At 37.7% G+C, this 18,313-nt stretch overlaps 1 protein-coding gene across 1 annotated transcript in view; it reads left to right on the top strand.

Moving 5' to 3' along the window:
* Positions 1-18,313, top strand: part of LOC309476006 (uncharacterized protein) — a 235,965-nt gene that overhangs the window by 18,168 nt on the left and 199,484 nt on the right. The window lies entirely within an intron of this gene.

Raw genomic sequence — 18,313 nt, 5'->3', positions numbered from 1 at the left:
ATATTTATTTTAATTCCTCAAGCGAAATGTATTTGACTGACGGCGCTCTGAAAAGCGAACAGACAAATGCGCTGAATTAGAGACGGTAAAAGTGAGTGGGTCCAATATCATTGATCTTAAAAAGTGGGTGGGTCCTGTCCACCCCATATACAATGGTTCCAACGCCCATGATCACAGGAGCTGATGAAGGGCAGAAAACATACACTACCGTTCAAAAGTTTGGGGTCAGTAAGATTTGTAATGTTTTTAAAAGAAGAATCTTCTGCTCACCAAGGCTACATTTATTTGATTAAAAATGCAAACAAAAACAGTAATATTGTGAAATATTATTCCAATTTAAAACACCTGTTTTCTATGTGAATATACAGTAAAGTGTAATTTATTCCTGTGATCAAAGCTGAATTTTCAGCATCAGTACTCCAGTCTTCAGTGTCACATGATCCTTCAGAAATCAGTATAATTTGAGGATTTGATGCTCAAGAAACATTTATGATTATTATCAATGTTGAAAACAGTTATTTACATTTTCATTTCAGGATTCTTTGATGAATAGAAAGTTCAAAAGAAGAGCATTTATTTAAAATCTAAAGCTTTTGTAACATTAAACACTAACGTTACCATTCAAAAGTTTGGGGGCAGTAAGAATTTTTATTTTATTTTTGGGGGAAATAAATAAAATAAATCAATAATTGTATTCATCAAGGATGAGTTAAACTGATCAAAAGTCACAGTAAAGACATTAATAATGTTAGAAAATATTATATTTTAAATAAATACTGTTCTTTTGAACTTTCTATTCATCAAAGATTTTGAAAAAAAATTGTACACAACTGTTTAACATTGATAATAATAATGAATGTTTCTTGAGCATCAAATCATCATATTAGAGTGATTTCTGAAGGATCATGTGACACTGAAGACTGGAGTAATGATGCTGAACATTCAGCTTTGATCACAGTAATAAATTACACTTTACTATATATTCACATAGAAAACAGTCATTTTAAATTGTCATAATATTTTACAATATTACTGTTTGTTTTTTATCAAATAAATGCAGCTTTGGTGAGCAGAAGATACGTCTTTTAAAAACATTAAAAAATCTTACTGACCCCAAACTTTTGAACGGTAGTGTATATTTTGCTTTAAGGGCCTGTTTCTATTTTTTCTCGCTGTTTTTCTGCACATTCCTTGCGTTTATTCTCCATCTTGCTGACTATTTTGACAGATACACACTGACACTGTTGCACGCTCGCTCACTCGTTTAAAGTTGTGATTGGCGCTGACTTTTTCTGATCAATGCATTACACCGGCACAAACCCAGCACCGCCAATTAAGCAAAACAAAACGAATGGGCCGCCGATGTACAAATTTTATGGGCCGTTAAAAAGAAAAAGAAAAAAATATTAATAATAAAAATAATGTATGAGTAAGAGATGTATCGGCCCAAAAAGCACGTTGGCCCACCGGGAAAGTGCGCGGTATGCCCGATGGCCAGTCCAGCCCTGGTTGTACAAGTTGTTAGCACTAGTAGAAAGAGCCAGAAGCCAGAAGACCAAAAGCAAAACATTACCAACATAAATACAAAAAAACAAAAACAAATGACTAATTCAACTGATTCAAGAAGAGGGGCACCTCAGTCGATGAGGGCAGAGGGGCAGTGGCTCTAGCCACCGGGCCACCCCCCTGTGCACGGCCCTGACTGTGACTGTTACTGGTGAGTGTCATTTAATCATTCGGGGCACTAGCAGTTTTAGAAAACAGTTGTTAAATCAACCCAATAAAGTTTTTTTTTTTTTTTTTTTTTTTTTGTAAAACTATTTGTGAAGTGAATATCATACCACCTTTGCACCGTTTTTACTGTGTTACTCTCACAATCACGTGATGTTTACCAATGTTATTAAAGTGATAGTTCACCCAAAATTAAATGTATCCCATGATTTACTCCCCCTCAAGCCATATTACAAGAATACCGACGGTGCCATTGCGGGTAGCTGCAGGGTCATCACCCGGGAGCCACCCTTCATTGATGTTTCACTCCATTAATCCCGGAACATCTCACAGTGGTGGAGCAACGGCAGGGACACCTCCCTGCCGTCCCCTGCAGCTGACCCTAGGACCCTTGCTTTCCCCACACCTGGTCCTTCCTTCTTAACCAAAGCTTCCCTGCTCTGCCTCCTTGGCCAGGTCTTTCAGAGCCTATCTGAGTTTGGGGCTGGTGACTCCTCAGGAAGCGCTGGGTAGATGCTCCCATGAACCCCCTACAGCCAACTTCCATTGGGTAGCTGGCAGCTGACCACCCAGCCTCTCTGCATTCGGCTTTGAGGTCGAGGTACCGTTTTTTTTTTTCCTCTAAAAGGCTGCCTTCATTCCTCCGAGGTGGATCTGCCACCTTGATGTCGGTGGTAGGCGCTCCCTGGCTGATTCCGCCCTGCGTACCTCCAGGATCTCCGCCAGCTTCTGCAAGACTCTGTCATGGCGCCACCTGTACCTACCCTGGGTCAATGCTGTTTTGCAGCATGACAGGATGTGCTGCAGGCTCGGATTTGGGGCATTGCAAAGTTGGCAGCTCTCCTCTGAGCCATACCACAGACAGAGGTTGGTGTGGCTTGGAAGGGTGTCGTAGGTGGACCTTATGAGGAAACTCGGAAACTAAGCCTGGCTTAGGGGATCTTCCACATGTCAGCCCAATCTACGATCCTGCTTATTACTCCTTCCCAGGTCGTCCAGCGTCCTTGCTGGTGTTGGCTAAGGGCTTTGATCTGATAGCTCTCCTCCTCTGTCTTGACCACCTCGGAAATCACTAGTTCTGTCCTCTCCTTCCTTGTGGCTTTGGACCACATCTTCGGAGCAGTCCCCCGCCCCAGGCCAGTTCTCCCTGACTGTGTCCTGCCAACAATCTATTGGTGTTTCAGCCTGCAGATAGCCTGGTCAACTGCTGGTTTGGACTGGGGCTTTGGTGTTCTGCACAGATGGGTATGACGAGTCCCTCAGCTCTAGTACAAGACTCAACTTCTCCTGTCTGTAGCCCAACAGGATTGCCCTCAATGGCAGTTGAAGTGCATTCCTCCCAAACAGGCTAACGCTGGAGAGGCTCGGGGTAAGCCCAGTCACTTCCTGATGTAGTTGTTGGCTTTTGAGTCCGTCTTCTGCACAGTGGAGGTGGTGATCTCACACATCTTGAGAGGCCACATTAGCCGCCTATAGACTGTGAATTGGTAGCACCAGATCTTGAATTTACCCGGAAGATAGCTCTTGTCGATCCGCATCAGACCTTTGGTGAGTTAGCCATATGCTTATCTGACAAGTCGGCTGTATACAGTTTCCCAAGGCTCCGGACGGGTTGTTCTGCTAGTATTGGGATTTTCTTACTGTTCACTGTGAAAGAGATGTGATCATTTCTGGCTCCTTTTCTTCAAACCTCTTCATTAACTGGTTGGTACAGGCTGCTGTTTGAAGAAGGGTGGTTACGTCATCCATAACTCCACAGCGCTGGCAGTCGTTGGCCTGACTGTCCTCTCACTCCTCGGACCATTTGTCTCCCACCGATGAGAATGATTTCAAAGGCTGCTGTGAAGAGGATGGGAAAGACTGAGCAACCCATTGCGATACCTTTCTCTAGGTAGTTCCATCCTGACGTTGCCTCCAGTGTTGTGTAGCAAACAGTGAAGCTGCTGAAGTAATTGGAGATGAGGTTCCGAATGCTGAGTGATATCTGAAAGACTTCCAGGGCAAAGGTGATTAACTGATGGGGAATGGAACCATAGTTCTACCAGAAAGACTCAGGAGAATAAATACTGTAACAATTAACATTCATTAACAGCCCAACAAGCAATCAAGTTCTTTGGCGTAGGCCCCGTCCGTAGCTTGCAATCCGAGGGTCTGGATCTGCATATCCTGCCTGAAGACAAGGCAGGGGCACAGCTGACCCTCTGTGAGGTATAGGAAGGGACCATCATGGTGGTGTTGGGGAGGATGGAGGGAAAGACCCATCTTGGTGGTGGTGGGGTGGATGGAGGTGAATTGAAGCGTCAGCATCTGCGAACTCAGACGTGTGTAAGTACCAATCTTTTATACCATAATAATAGGAATATGTTTGGATAGATGAGAAGGTAATAAGTGACGTAACAATTGAGTCTTCCCGGCAGAACTTATGCTAGAGCTTCATGCATTCTCCAAATCCAACCAAACTAAAGTAAAACTAAAGTAAAATAATTAAACAAATAACTAATAATAAAAGCCATATTAAAGAACTATCTTCTTTCAAATGAATACATTCAGAATTATATATGTTTATATCCTGGCTTTTCCAAGCTTTATAATGGTAAATGTGACCCAAGACTTTGAAGCCCAAATAAGTGCATCCATCCATCATAAAAGTAATCCATATGGTTCAAGGTTAATAAAAAGACTTCTGAAGTAAAGCGATAGGTTTAGTAAGGACAAACATCCATGTTTAAAACTTTATAAACCATAATAAAAAGTTTCTGTCAAGTGCAAATTCTTACGCTAAACGTACAACGTATTGACAAACAAGGACTCTCAGAGGATACAGCAAAACAAACCACTGGTCACAACATTTTTAAAACGAACATTTTTTAAGATAAATAGTGGAGGATTTCGATTTTGAGAAGAGGAGCTTGAGTTTTTTACCCAGCCCTATTTGTTTGAACCACAAGAAATGTCTATTCTCACCTATTCCAACGTCATACGTCACGCAAGAAGGGCTATAATGGGCTGTAATTTTAATTTTTGGGTGAACAAAAATCCCTTTAACATGAAAAAATTATATATATATATATATATATATAAAATTCTCACAGTACTCTCACATTACTTTGATGCTGTTTGAGCCGCTGTTATTCAAAAACCCACCAGATGGCGCTATTTATGTAAACAGTCTCGTTCAATGGATTACCAAAGTTGAAAGTATATCTTTAAAATCAGTTGTATTCCAGTAATAATGACTGTCTGTCTTTAAAAAATTGCAGTTCAAAGTCTGTTACCCGCTGCTTTTGCTACTGCTATTCTGGTGGTGGCTGTTTGTTCCTGTTGCATGGACCTTCTAAGTCAGAACGGTGAATATTACAGACAATTTAACACAATGGAAATAGATTTATAGTGGGAAAATATTTTTTAAAGCTGCAGTTCGTAACTTTTTTGGGTTAAACATTATCCAAAATAAATGTTTGAGCAAGTATAACCAGCCAGTGTTCAAAACTATCTGCTTGCCTTAGCTTGAATCAAAACGGTAAGCTTTTAACAAAAAATTCGGGAAATTCAAGCATGTCTTTACGTCATTACGTCACGTCTGTACACATAAAGAAGGTGTCTCGGCTAGTAGGTTATATTGCGTGTGAGGATGTTGGAGGTGGAGATTAATAGCCTTTTTTCACAGCACTTGATATAATTAAACTTATTAATTTGATGACGGATCCAGAAAGGTTCAAATGACAATCACCAGTGACAACTAGAGATTCACCCGCTGTAAAATGCAAAAGAATTTGGACTTCGGAGTGGCAGAAAAAAAAGAGACTGCAACCAGGCCCATGCGGAAACAAGAATAAATATATATAAATATAGCTGCGAGCAGCGATTGCGGGCCCAAGCCGGTGGCACCGCCACCCTGGTGCCTTTAGTTACACTAAAGGCACCGGGGTGGCGGTGTCACCGGCTTGGGCCCTCCATCGCTGCTCGCAGCTATATTTATATATATATATATATATATATATATATATATATATATATATATAAATGTAAAAAAAAAAATATATATATATATTATATATATGTAACAAAAAAAATTAATAAATATATATATATATATATATATATATATATATATATATATATATATGGTGTGCGTCCACGGCGAGGAACGGGCAGAGAAGAGCAAACGTTTTTTAGTTAATTCCTACTTCCATAGGAATTCATTGAAAACGCTCGCTCTGCACCATTATCCATTACAGTGCGGACGAACATATTTTACTTTTGTTTTTAAGTTAGCAATTCAAAAGTCCCCAGCGGTGTCACACGTTGATTAACCGGTGGTAAAATATTCCTCACCATCACATACGGGTACCTAGTATATTTTATATTTTACATAGATACAATAGGCCTACCTGACTTTGAACACAAGAGGGCAGTATAGCACTATGAATGACATATATATATATATATATATATTTTTTTTTTTTGGACTAAAAAAACATTCTGGATGTTTTTAAACTTAAACAATTATTAAATTGAAAAAAACAGAATAAAATGGGTTTAGATCTGATATTTGTATAATTATATATAGAAATAAATGGAGTATAATTACATTTTTAGAAGATAGGTTTTAGGCGTTTCCTTTTTTGACATTACTTTAATCCCTTGCCATAGCAAAACCGTTTGAGATATTTATTATCTGTTTACAATTTAGCTTCTTTAAAGTATTTTCATCATTTTGAAAAAGTTTCGTGGGAATTAAATAAACCACTTAAGAGGAGTGGGTAAAAAATCAGAGGCTGATTTTGCCAAAAGTCCACATTCAGACCAAAATATCTGACTTCCTGTTGATCCAAGCTAATGACTGTTTTTTTTTTTTTTTTATGGTAGTATTATTTTATACAAAAATGTATAATTCTGATGAGAATAAAGTTAGTGTTGATTAAAATTTTAAGGAAAACATATATATTGATCTAATATATATAGCACATTAATTTTAAATTCATTCAGCTTGAATCACCAAACATACAATATTAATTTTATTTAAAGCAAACAATACATTTAAAAGATATGTTCTATGCATATTTTGTCATTTTAAAAATATCCATAAAGTGCTATGCAAAAAGACAAGACCTTAGATATTTCTTTATCCTTTTAATGCAGGACTAATTTTAAACAAACTTAGTGCACGGCTGCATGGTCATTCATGACGGTGCGCGTCCACGGCGAGGAGCGAGCAGAACAAAGCGAACGTTTTTTAGTTCATTACTTCCATAGCAAATAATGGAAAACCCTCGCCCTGCTCCGAAGCATTATCAATGTCGGTGTGGACGGGAGTATTTTACTTTCATTTTAGCGATTTAAAAGCCCTCGCCGGTGTCACACATCGATTAACCGGTGGGAAAATATCCTCAGTCACATAACTAATATATATTTATATATACATATCATTTTTATATATAAATATTTTATATACAAAAAAGCAAGGCCTTAGAGAATTATTTATCATTTAATGCAGAACAAATGAATGAAATAGTTAAGCTCTTTTCACTGTAACAGACAGACAGCCACACACACACAAACACAGAGAGAGTGAGACCCCCTCCTCCTCCTCGCCACACACACACAGACACCCCCCTCCCCTCCCCACACAGACACACACACACACACACACAGAATGGCAGAGGGCACTCTCTCTGTCAGAGAAAATCCACATTCAAACCAAAATATCTGACTTTCTGTTGATCCGAGCTAATAACTGTAAATTAGAAAGTTGTCCGGCTCGACGAGAACAATATATGTGGCGAGTTTTATAACTGTAAGTAAAACGGACTAAGTTATAACACACATTTTGTTTCTCTTTTCTCGCCATAAATTCATTTCCTCGCCACGGCCAAACCGTTCGAGATATCAAAAATCCGCTGGCAATTTATCATCCTCAATGTCTTGACTTCATGCTGACCGAGTTTGGTGGCAATCCGATCAATTCCCAAGGAGAAGTATATCGAAATCCAGGGGCATGCGTTTCCAAACAACCCATAATAGCTGACTACCTGTTGGGCTGGCGTAAAACTTAGAGCACGAAAGTTGTTCAAGCCGATGAGATCTATATATGTACCGAGTTTCATATTATTACATGCAAGCGTGTTTGATTTATGGACAAGTGTTCGAATCCCATTCCAGGGGGCGCTGTCGAGCCCCCCTGCCACGCCCGGGTACCAGCTTCAGCCCGGCCCTAATGGCTGCGGGTTCTGACCTGTGTGCAAAGTTTCAAGAGTTTCCGAGCATGTTAAGGGCCCCAAAAGCCCCTGAAACCATGAAAACCAATAATTAAAAGTATTCTCACTCAAAGAAAAATCTCTCCCCCCCCTCTCCCTCTCACTCTCACAGAGAGAGAGAAAATTCTTCGAAACATCCACATTCAAACCAAAATATCTGACTTCCTGTTGGTCGGAGGTAATGAATGTAAATTAGAAAGTTGTCCGGCTCGACGAGAACAATATACGTACTGAGTTTTATCATTGTAGATAAAAGTATAGACCTAACTCCCCCTCTTTTGTCAAAAGGTGGCGCTACTGAGCCCCTGCGCCACGCCCGTTTCTGAAACTTTACACATGTCTACTGGCTAATAAATGTCATGTGTCTGTCGAGTTTGATGCAATTTCAAGTATGTTAAGAGTCTCAAAATCATCAAAAAAGAATATTAAAGTTTGATGCGTTGCTACGGCAACAGTATCTAAGATATCAATAATCCTTTCACAGGTCTACATCTGCCGTGTGTCTACATTATACACATAAAGTTTGAAGCAAATCGGTTAAAAATAAGAGGGTGATTTCAAAGCATTTTGAAAGTGACACACTTCCTGCTGCCAGTTGGTGGCGCTATAACTTTGACTCACAATAGTCACATCCATGTGATCGGCCTCTTACAACGAACACACTGTGGAAGTTTCATCAAGATCAGTTAATGTATGCTGAAGTTATAATACACTTCCTGTGACCCTTTATTCGCCATAAATTCGTTTCCTCGCCACAGCCAAACCGTTCGAGATATCAAAAATCCCCTGGCAATTTTTCATCCTCAATGTCTTGACTTCATGCACACCGAGTTTGGAGGCAATTGGATCAATTCTCTAGGAGGAGTAGATCACATTCCACAGCATGCGTTTCCAAACAACCCATAATAGCCGACTTCCTGTTGGGCTGGCGTAAAAAGTAAAAGTAGGAAAGTTGTTCGGCCCGATGAGATCTATATATGTACCGAGTTTCATATTATTACATGCAAGCGTGTCTGATTTATGGACCAAGTTTTCGGACCCCGTTCAAGGGGGCGCTGTTGAGCCCCCCTGCCACGCCCGGGTACCAGCTTCAGCCCGGCCCTGATGGCCGCGGGTTCTGACCCGTGTGCAAAGTTTCAAGAGTTTTCGAGCACGTTAAGGGTCTCAAAAGTGCCCGAAAGGTTGACAGAAAAATAAGAATAATAATAAGAATAATAAATAATCCTACCGAAAACAATAGGGCCTTCGCCCTTTCAGGGCTTGGGCCCTAAATATAGCTGCAAGCAGCAATTACCGGGGCCAAACAGAATAAGACGACAAGACATGGCTGAAAGTGTCAAATCAACTGCAACAATGAGCAATTAAAAACATTTAAAGAGGATTTTAGGCGAAATGGCTGAAAAATCATAGAAACAGTAATTAAAAATATGATATAATTGATTATCACTTTTGACCACTAGGTGGCGGTGTCTCAAAATATTTTGGGTACCTTCAGGGGATGGTGCTGGTGGCACATTCTGAGTTTCGTAATATTACACCAATGCATTTGTTTAGTATAGCATTTTTAATTCACAAAACTGTATTGAAGTCAATGGGAATTTCATGTTTTGTTCTGTTATAGCGCCACCAAGAGGCTCAGTCCCACCATTTTTATATATGTGTCCTCAGAGTGAGCCCATGCATATTTGTGTCAATTTTGGTAAAAATATCTCAATTTGCTTCGGAGTTATAGACATTTATATGAAAAAACACGTAAAAAATGACTGACACATGATTTTGATTGGATTTTAGTACCCCTTACTATCAATATTTTCGCATTTGGGCATTGGAGTTCTGATATCGACCTATGTTTCCAAACATCTGACGGTGGTTTCGTCTCGATCGGACTAGCGGTTTCGAAGATATTGCCAAATGTTTTTTAAGCGCTAAATCACAACGCTACACAAACCGTAAGGTGAAACCTAGCATGTTTGGTATCGTAGGACTCAGCAAGGATTCAGGAGTCTAATTAGATGAGTCTCGTGAAAATAAGTCGACCACACCCAAAGTTATAAGCATTTGGAGAAAAAAAATTAACCACTAGGTGGCGCTGTTTCGAAACTTTTCACACTCCTTCAGGACATTGTGCTGATGACCCATACCAAGATTCGAAACAATCCGTTCATGCGTTCTTAAAATAGAGCATTTTAGCACAAAATTAAAATTGGCCGACAGTCAAAATGGCCGATAGTGTAAAATTGGATATCAGTCGACTCAGCATGATGCCCTGAATCTAACGAAACCAATTGTATGATTTTTGGACAAAATGTTCAGAAGTTATAAGCAAAAAGAGCCATTTTTCATATCTCCGGACCAGTAGGTGGCGCTGTGCTGAAACACAGCACGTAGCCTCAGGTCATGCTTGGGATGACATGTACCAAGTTTGGTCAGAATCCGATAAAGCGTTGCGGAGATACAGCCTTACGTCTGTTTTTGCAAGCGCTATGAAAATTTGTTTGTGGGTTTATCAAAAAGGGTTAAGCAAATCAACTTGAATTCCATAACTTTCTGTCGGCATGGTCTGTAGATGATCTGGTTAAATTTTTGTTAAAATCTGAGCAACGGCCTAGGAGGAGTTAGAAAAAGTAGCTTTTTTGGAAAATTCAAAATGGTGGCCATATTTTTATGACGGAAAATGACGACATATGGTGCAATCGAATCGCCATGAGCTCAGGAATCAGAGGAAAAATTTTGTTGATTGGCCTTACGGTTCAAAAGTTATTAGCAAAATATTAGTGAAACTTTGGACAGGTGGTGGCGCTAGAGGGAATGACTTAGACACACCAAAATTGGTGTACTTAATGTTGGGACTGTCCTCTATCAGAATGTCAAACCATTACAACTTTCCCGCAATCGGTTCTATGGGCTGCCATAGACTCCCATGGCGGAAGAAGAATAATAAGAACGGGAACAGATACAATAGGTGCCTCTGCACCTTCTGTGCTTGGCCCCTAATAAGAACGGGAACAGATACAATAGGTGCCTCCGCACCTTCGGTGCTTGGCCTCTAATAATAAGAACAGGAACAGATACAATAGGTGCCTCCGCACATTCGGTGCTTGGCCCCTAAATATCTGAAGGGCATTAAATGTAGTCACACAATGCTGATGTTGTTAACATTAACAATTTGAGAACAAAGTATAATTTGCACAGTTTGATGTGATATGATAAGCGATCATTAGATTTAATCAGCGCGATTTCCTGCAATGGTTTTTTTTTCCCTTAGTTGGTCAGAACAAAAGTAGATGTTTCTTGTTCAGTGACATTTTCCGTTGAAAATTCTTATGTTGGTCATACTTCCAAAAAGTATAATCTGTGATTGCGAATGACAGTCTCCACGCCGGTGTGGTGACTGACAGCCGCACATTCTCCTCAAAACATTGGATTCATCCGGGCTGTGCCGTGCCGAGGCACAACTCACATAGAGTTGATAATTCCGCGAATAACTGCAATTGCAGATTTCGAACATGACTTCGGACTGCAGCTTTAAAGAAAACAAAAAATGTCCTTCTAATTCACCAAAGAAATAATGTGTTTAATTGAGTATGTTGTTATTGTTCAAACAGGTGACAGGATGCAGCGCAACAATCGGGTGAGATTGAATCGGCACTGAATCTGCATGTCTCAGACCTCTGAGATCTGTAAGTGGAATTTGAGTTTCCTCTATGTGTGGTCTCATTCAGATATCATTACATACAAAAGTGCACTGCTATTTTATTGTTTAAGTTAAAAATGAATTATTACATTTATTATTATTATTATTATAGTTGTAGTATTAATTATATACTTGTTTATTAATGCAGGGTATTATGATCCTGCTTTTGGATCAGGTTGTAACAAATGTGAGACAGTTTTCCTTTTTATTGTCCTTTATTATGATTAACAAATAAATTAACAAATCATCAACAAAGTATAGCAATATAAGCAAAGCAATATAGCAGTCAATATAACAGGGGGTATATTACAATGTTTTATATTTTTGATGATTTGAAAAATTATTTTTTATTGTTCTGTATATGCATTTTTGCATATGCAGTTGTATTTTTGTATGTAGTCTGGTACTTATGTAAATGTTAATGTACACAAGGGTTTTTACTATTGAGGAATATGCACTTTCAAATGATTTTTAACACTGAAGACTGGAGTAATGATGCTGAAAATTCAGCTTTGATCATAGGAATAAATTATATTTTACAATTTATTCACATAGAAACCAGCTATTAACCCTATTCTTTTTTAATGTAAACCCAGGATGTTCGACTGTCTCCAAAAACCCCCAGAAAATAAAATGTGATTTTGTAACATAATAATGTATATATTTTTTTAAAATAGGTTTTTATAAAAAAAAAAAACTACTTTTTATGTAAAATGTGTTTACTCCACAAGGGATGTGTTGTGTGTTTTCGTCATTGTAACTGATTTTTTTGACATGTTCGACAATCATGTAACAAAAAGCCATTTTTATAGTCTCCCATTGATGTCTATGAAAACATATTTTTACATTTTTTTTTTTTTTTAAATACCTTGATTTGTATACAAAAAATGTATTACACCTGACATTTCTGTCTCCTTCTGAAATGATGGCTATGCCCCTGGTTCAGATTCTTGCTGTATATTCCTATCTCTCCATTGTAATGTAAATTATTTCATCAAGTGTTTAATATGTTACGAGGCCTGGATAGGTAAGAAAGTTACGTTGCATTCAATGCAACACGTAGGGTCTACCATTGTATTGGAACATTAGGGGAGATTGCCACCCCTTGTACTTGTGGTTTTTGTAGAGAGTTAGGTTGTCACGGACATTAAAGGTACAATATGTAAGATTTTGTATTAAAATATCCAAAAACCACTTGCACGGTTATATTTTTCTTTTAATTGTGTACTAAATACTTAAGAGCATTTGTAAATTCAGAGAAATTCACTATTTAAAATAGTGCCAATCCCTTGTAACTTGTCAATGACGTAATATCCACATTATCCCTGGTTTCCGCTTGTACTGCCATAGTAACCATGGCAACAGACGTGGACGACTGCATAACGTCTAGCGGCACGCTCACGCTGTTGTTGTTTCGTTCAAACATAATGGACTATGGAAAGCAGACAAAAGGAGAACTAAAACAAGGATCTATAACAGCCCGGCGTTTTCAAGATGCCGAGAGCTTCACGTCCGCGACTAACTTAGACTTGACAGAGATGCCACTCTTGCATGTACTTTATTAGACAGGTGAGCAAATGTACATAAAAGTAATTAATGTTATATAGCTCAACATGATGAAATGTTAGAATATGATCAGTATGTTGTATGTTGATCAGTATTACATGAACAGTTGATTTATTATGTCTAAGCTCAACCCGCTCCTCTCAGAGTTTAAGCAATTTAGATATTGAACTCACTATACTTCAAGTTTCTATTTCTGTGGTACAAAAGATGTAATGCAGTTTAAGACGGCTGTTTTTGTCTGACCCTGCTGACCCAATGAGCATTTCACTTTCCAATGGTCATGCCTTAACTGCTATCTCTAATATTGCATTAGTATTGCATTCTTCTCATGGGGATTTAATTTTTTTTTTTTACTTTTCAGTCTTAGTTAAATCTCTTTTTGGCTTATTTTATCTGTAAAAGAAAACATGCCTAATAATTCTGCACACCTGAATATAAGGCGTTTTTTATTTCCAGCCTTCATGAACAATTATATATCACTTATAAATGATTAAATACAAAATGAATAGTAGTTATTAAGATTAATATGGTTTGGAATTGGCAAAATGTGCCTGGGAAAAAAATATGATCAGAAAATCAGCGTGCCTAATAATTCTGCACGCACTGTTTATAATCAGTTGCTTTTGTGAGTGTTATTATAGCACAATTCTTAACACCTCACCCCGGACCTCACTAATTTTCAAACCCTGGTTATGGCCTTGCATGCAGAGTGAAGCATTCACGTGACTGGAAAGAAAGTGTGGTGTTTCTAGGAAATCAATATGTGGAGCTCTGAAGCTTCCTGTCTGAAACCGAAACAATATAACTTACAGTAAACCACGTGTTCATGCAGAACTATATATTTGTCCACCCATCAGGTCAAATCAAATATTGACATGTAGTAATATTAGCATGCATTGCACAGGCTTATATTATTACACATGTTATATTATTAACATAATGCACTGTAAAAAATTTCTAACCCTCCCAAATCAAAAATTTCAAGTGACCGATAACATCTAAATTTTTCAATTGGCCCAAGTGAAATTCTTGTTGCAATAGTCTGTTAACATTGGCTCAATGAGAAATAATACGTCAGACTAATTGAAAAATGTAGATGTTATCGGTCACTTGAAATTTTTGACTTGGGGATGTAATTTTTTTTTACAGTGTGCAAGCTAAATAATTAATATACAATAACACAAGTGATATTTAAAGCAACCACTGGGCCCAGCATTTTATTACCTCTAGCCACACTGTAAAAAAATTTTAACACTGCCCAATCAAAAATTTCAATTGACCGATAACATCTAAATTTTTCAATTGGCCCAAGTGAAAATCTGTACATTTAATTTTAGAATTTACAGAATTTCACTTGGGCCAATTGAAAAATGTAGATGTTATCGGTCAATTGAAATTTTTGATTGGGCAGTGTTACAAATTTTTTACAGTAAAGTATGAATGAATGAAATGAAAAACAAAGGTGTTCTAGAGAACTCATGGTATTTGGAAGGTACATGAACTGAATGTTGTTGTAATGCGTCAGATCCACTCTTCTTTTAATGAGCATCATCAGCGCATTTTCCCATAGACGGATAATTGCTAGCTGACTGACTGAAATCAATAGAAATAATTCATGGAGTACAATAAACTACAAACATGGGTCTAAGCTTGCTATAATTAAAACACATTAGTTTCTGTAAAATTGAGGAAAAAAATTGAGAACAGGGAATATTTGAATGTGCTTGATTTAGCCTAGACTGCGGCTGTTTGTGAAGATCTGCCATAGAGTTTGATTGGACAGCCTTTTGACATCAACAACAAAAATGCAAAGGTTTATTGTCTATTTATGAGCCTATTTACTGTCCTATATTTTTAACAGTTGGTTAGTTGTTTTTATTCGTTTTGCCCTGCTGTCTGCAACCCTCTCAGAACTGACCTGTGGCTGTGACACATTTATTTGGTCTTGACGCATGTGACTTCCTGATTTCACACAAAGGAGTTCACAGAAGATCTAGTGTATCTGCAAGTAATGTGGACAGTGTTCACAGCATCAGTGATAGATTCTCTGGATAGTAAATGTTGAAATTAACTTGAATTTCGTGTTTTTTTAGTAAAGGAAAAGATTTGTGTGTGTTTAATGTTCAGCTCAGTCTGTTGTTTTTGTGTTTAGCTGCAAATCGCACTAAAGTATGGAGCTTGTACTCCGGATGTGGTCGAATACATGAAGTGTATGCTGTGTTTTTCTTCACTATCAATGAGCAAATGCTGTTGCTAGTACTGGCAACAGTCTTATCAATGAGCAAATGCTGTTGCAAGTGCTGACATCAGTCTTATCAATGAGCAAATGCTGTTGCCAGTACTGGCAACAGTCTTATCAATGAGCAAATGCTGTTGCAAGTGCTGACATCAGTCTTATCAATGAGCAAATGCTGTTGCTAGTACTAACAACAGTCTTATCTTAGTTGCTCATACATCAAGTAGCCTATAACAACAAACAAAATTATGTTTAGTATGATAACTGATGTGCTATTGCTGGCTAATCTAAAAACAATTTCTTAAATAAAATAAATAAAAATGTAATGTCCAACACTAAAACATAACCTGGAACTGTTATAGAAATATCTATCTAATTCAATAAAAACATTTGTATTCTGCCTTTCAGCTGATAAAAGTTCTTTGTTCTTTAGTGTCTTCCAGAAAACACCATCACATCACAATGTAATATAACATGTCTTTATTTTACATGTCATTTAAATTCAACATCACTGAGCCCAAAGGCAGCAGGCATCATGCAAATAACTATTTTTGAAACAGTTCTGGGCCTGGTTCCCCAAAACGTTCTTATCGCTAAGTAGTTCTTAACCTATTCCTTAACCTATCTCTTAACTTTATGGCACGATTCCCGAAACGTTCGTACGCTAAGTATATCTTCTGTAAGTCACACGTTCGTAAGGTTGGTCTGGACCACTCTTAGCTTTACCTTATCACTGTTGCAGGTCTATATGAATATAATTCTGAAGTTTTAATACACCCAGGCAGTATTCAATTAAGCTAATTCAAGTGTTTTCATGCAAAGAATAGAGATAGAGAATAGAATTGTCATTACACTGATTGTTGTTAGAATTTTTAATTATATTATTATACAATATTATTAATTTAATTAAAAAGCGCTTTTAAAGGCCAGTGAAAGCATAGGCTACTGTCAGTTAAGTCCTATTCGGACGCTAATATTGTTTCTCATGGGCTTGTATGGTATTTTAAACATTTACAGGTGTAAGTCGGTGATTTTAGTGCCGTCCGAATCCATAATATCAGTGTTTTTACTCCCTGGCAAAATTAGTACCTACTGTTTTTTTGACAAACAGGTCGTAATTTAATTGCCGTCTGAATCCACATCTCCGAGTTTACAAGAAGAGATTTAAAAATCCACTGTTTAAACACTTTTTGATCACTGCTGAACACCTAGATGTAGGCCTACAATTTTATTACTGAAATGCTGAAAAGTATTTCCAAAAACAATATTTCATCACAGCTCCACCTCAGCGAACAAAAATGGGAAAGAGACGAAAGTGCTTATTTCTGAAGTGCTTCTTTAATAAAGAACACTGGTTTCTTACATAAACAGCCCCTGCACGAGAGAATAATTGATTCTCGAGCCATCGATATCAACCAATTCAGCACCATCGCCACGGACAGCGCCCGGTAACGTCGCACGTAAGAAGGTATATCTTAAGCAGCTTCCTAAAGTATGGTTCGGGGAACACACTTAGGAACATAAACAACTTTGGTAAGATATATCTTTCGAGTCTTCTTAGCGCGCTAAGAGTGAGCATTATCGGGGAACCGGGGCCAGATCAAGTCCAACTAAAATCCAACAAAATAAATAATGAACAAATGAAAATATAGCCTAATGCCACCTTGTAAAATTTAAATTTACCGAATTATCCATTTGTTTTCTGGAACACATGGAACGAATAACCGCTCCACATTTTGATTGACAGTAGGCTGTGTATTTGTATTTACTTCTGACAAAGCGGTGTTAAATATAGGTGAAAAACTATGCTGCAAAAAGAATAAATAAAATAATTTCTAAAAAAGGTAAAAGAACGCATGCACATTTTCTTAATATGATAATTAATCAAAAGACTGATGAAAATGTGGGACATTTTCTCAATATGCGACGTGCGGGACAAGGTGTGAAAATGTGTGGTTGGCTACAACGCAAAGCGGGAATCTGAATATCGCAGACAGTACCTTTAATACACTGAACATCAGTACAGATCTTACTTATTAAAATACCATATCATTTTTCTTCTTGGTTTGTTTTGTTTTAGCTTATTTCCATATGATATTTTAGAGTGACTGAATCTCCTTCCTTTCACTGACATTGACACTCCATCTGTAGCCACACCAGATCGAGGCACATGAAAAAGAAATGGACAGTTAATCACGAGCCAAACATAAATACACAAATCAGGTTCATTTTCAAATTTCATTTTTATCGTTGATCAGGAAAGAGACTGTAACAAAAAAATGTATTAATGGTAGAGTAAAATACAGATATTGTTACGAAAGCAGACTCAAGATGGTTATTGACAACACTGAGCAGTAACAGAGAGCAGGCATGCCTAAGTGAAATGAACAATGATAGAGAGCCTGGCTGATCTGTATCAGATATGGCTTTCTTTCAGATATAAACTAAAAGGTGTCACGTTCGTTTTCATTGCATTGATCTGAAGAGAGATTAACCCAAAAATGTCTTACCGTACATGAGTTACAATACATGCACAATGAGAGCATATTTAAGACATTTTCACAAAAAGTGCTATTTTGCTCTTCTTTTTTTATTATTTATTTATTCAAGAAACAGATGAAAATACACAAACACCTTCAGGAGAACAGAGGCTTCATCAAAATATTCACATGTAAAATCAGATAACCAAAGGAAGCATGAATGATAACCATGTACATACATATGAAGAGGATAAATAAAAATAAAAGACACATGATAAAGGGTTAATAATACCAATATGGGGGGTGGGGACTGAGTCATGTGGATTCTGGCAAGAAATGCAAGGGGGGA

This window comes from Leuciscus leuciscus (assembly GCF_965113295.1).
Source record: "Leuciscus leuciscus genome assembly, chromosome: 15".
Lineage (NCBI taxonomy): Eukaryota > Metazoa > Chordata > Actinopteri > Cypriniformes > Leuciscidae > Leuciscus > Leuciscus leuciscus.
Note: the sequence above shows the minus strand (reverse complement) of the source record. Positions and strands in the feature narration are given on the sequence as shown.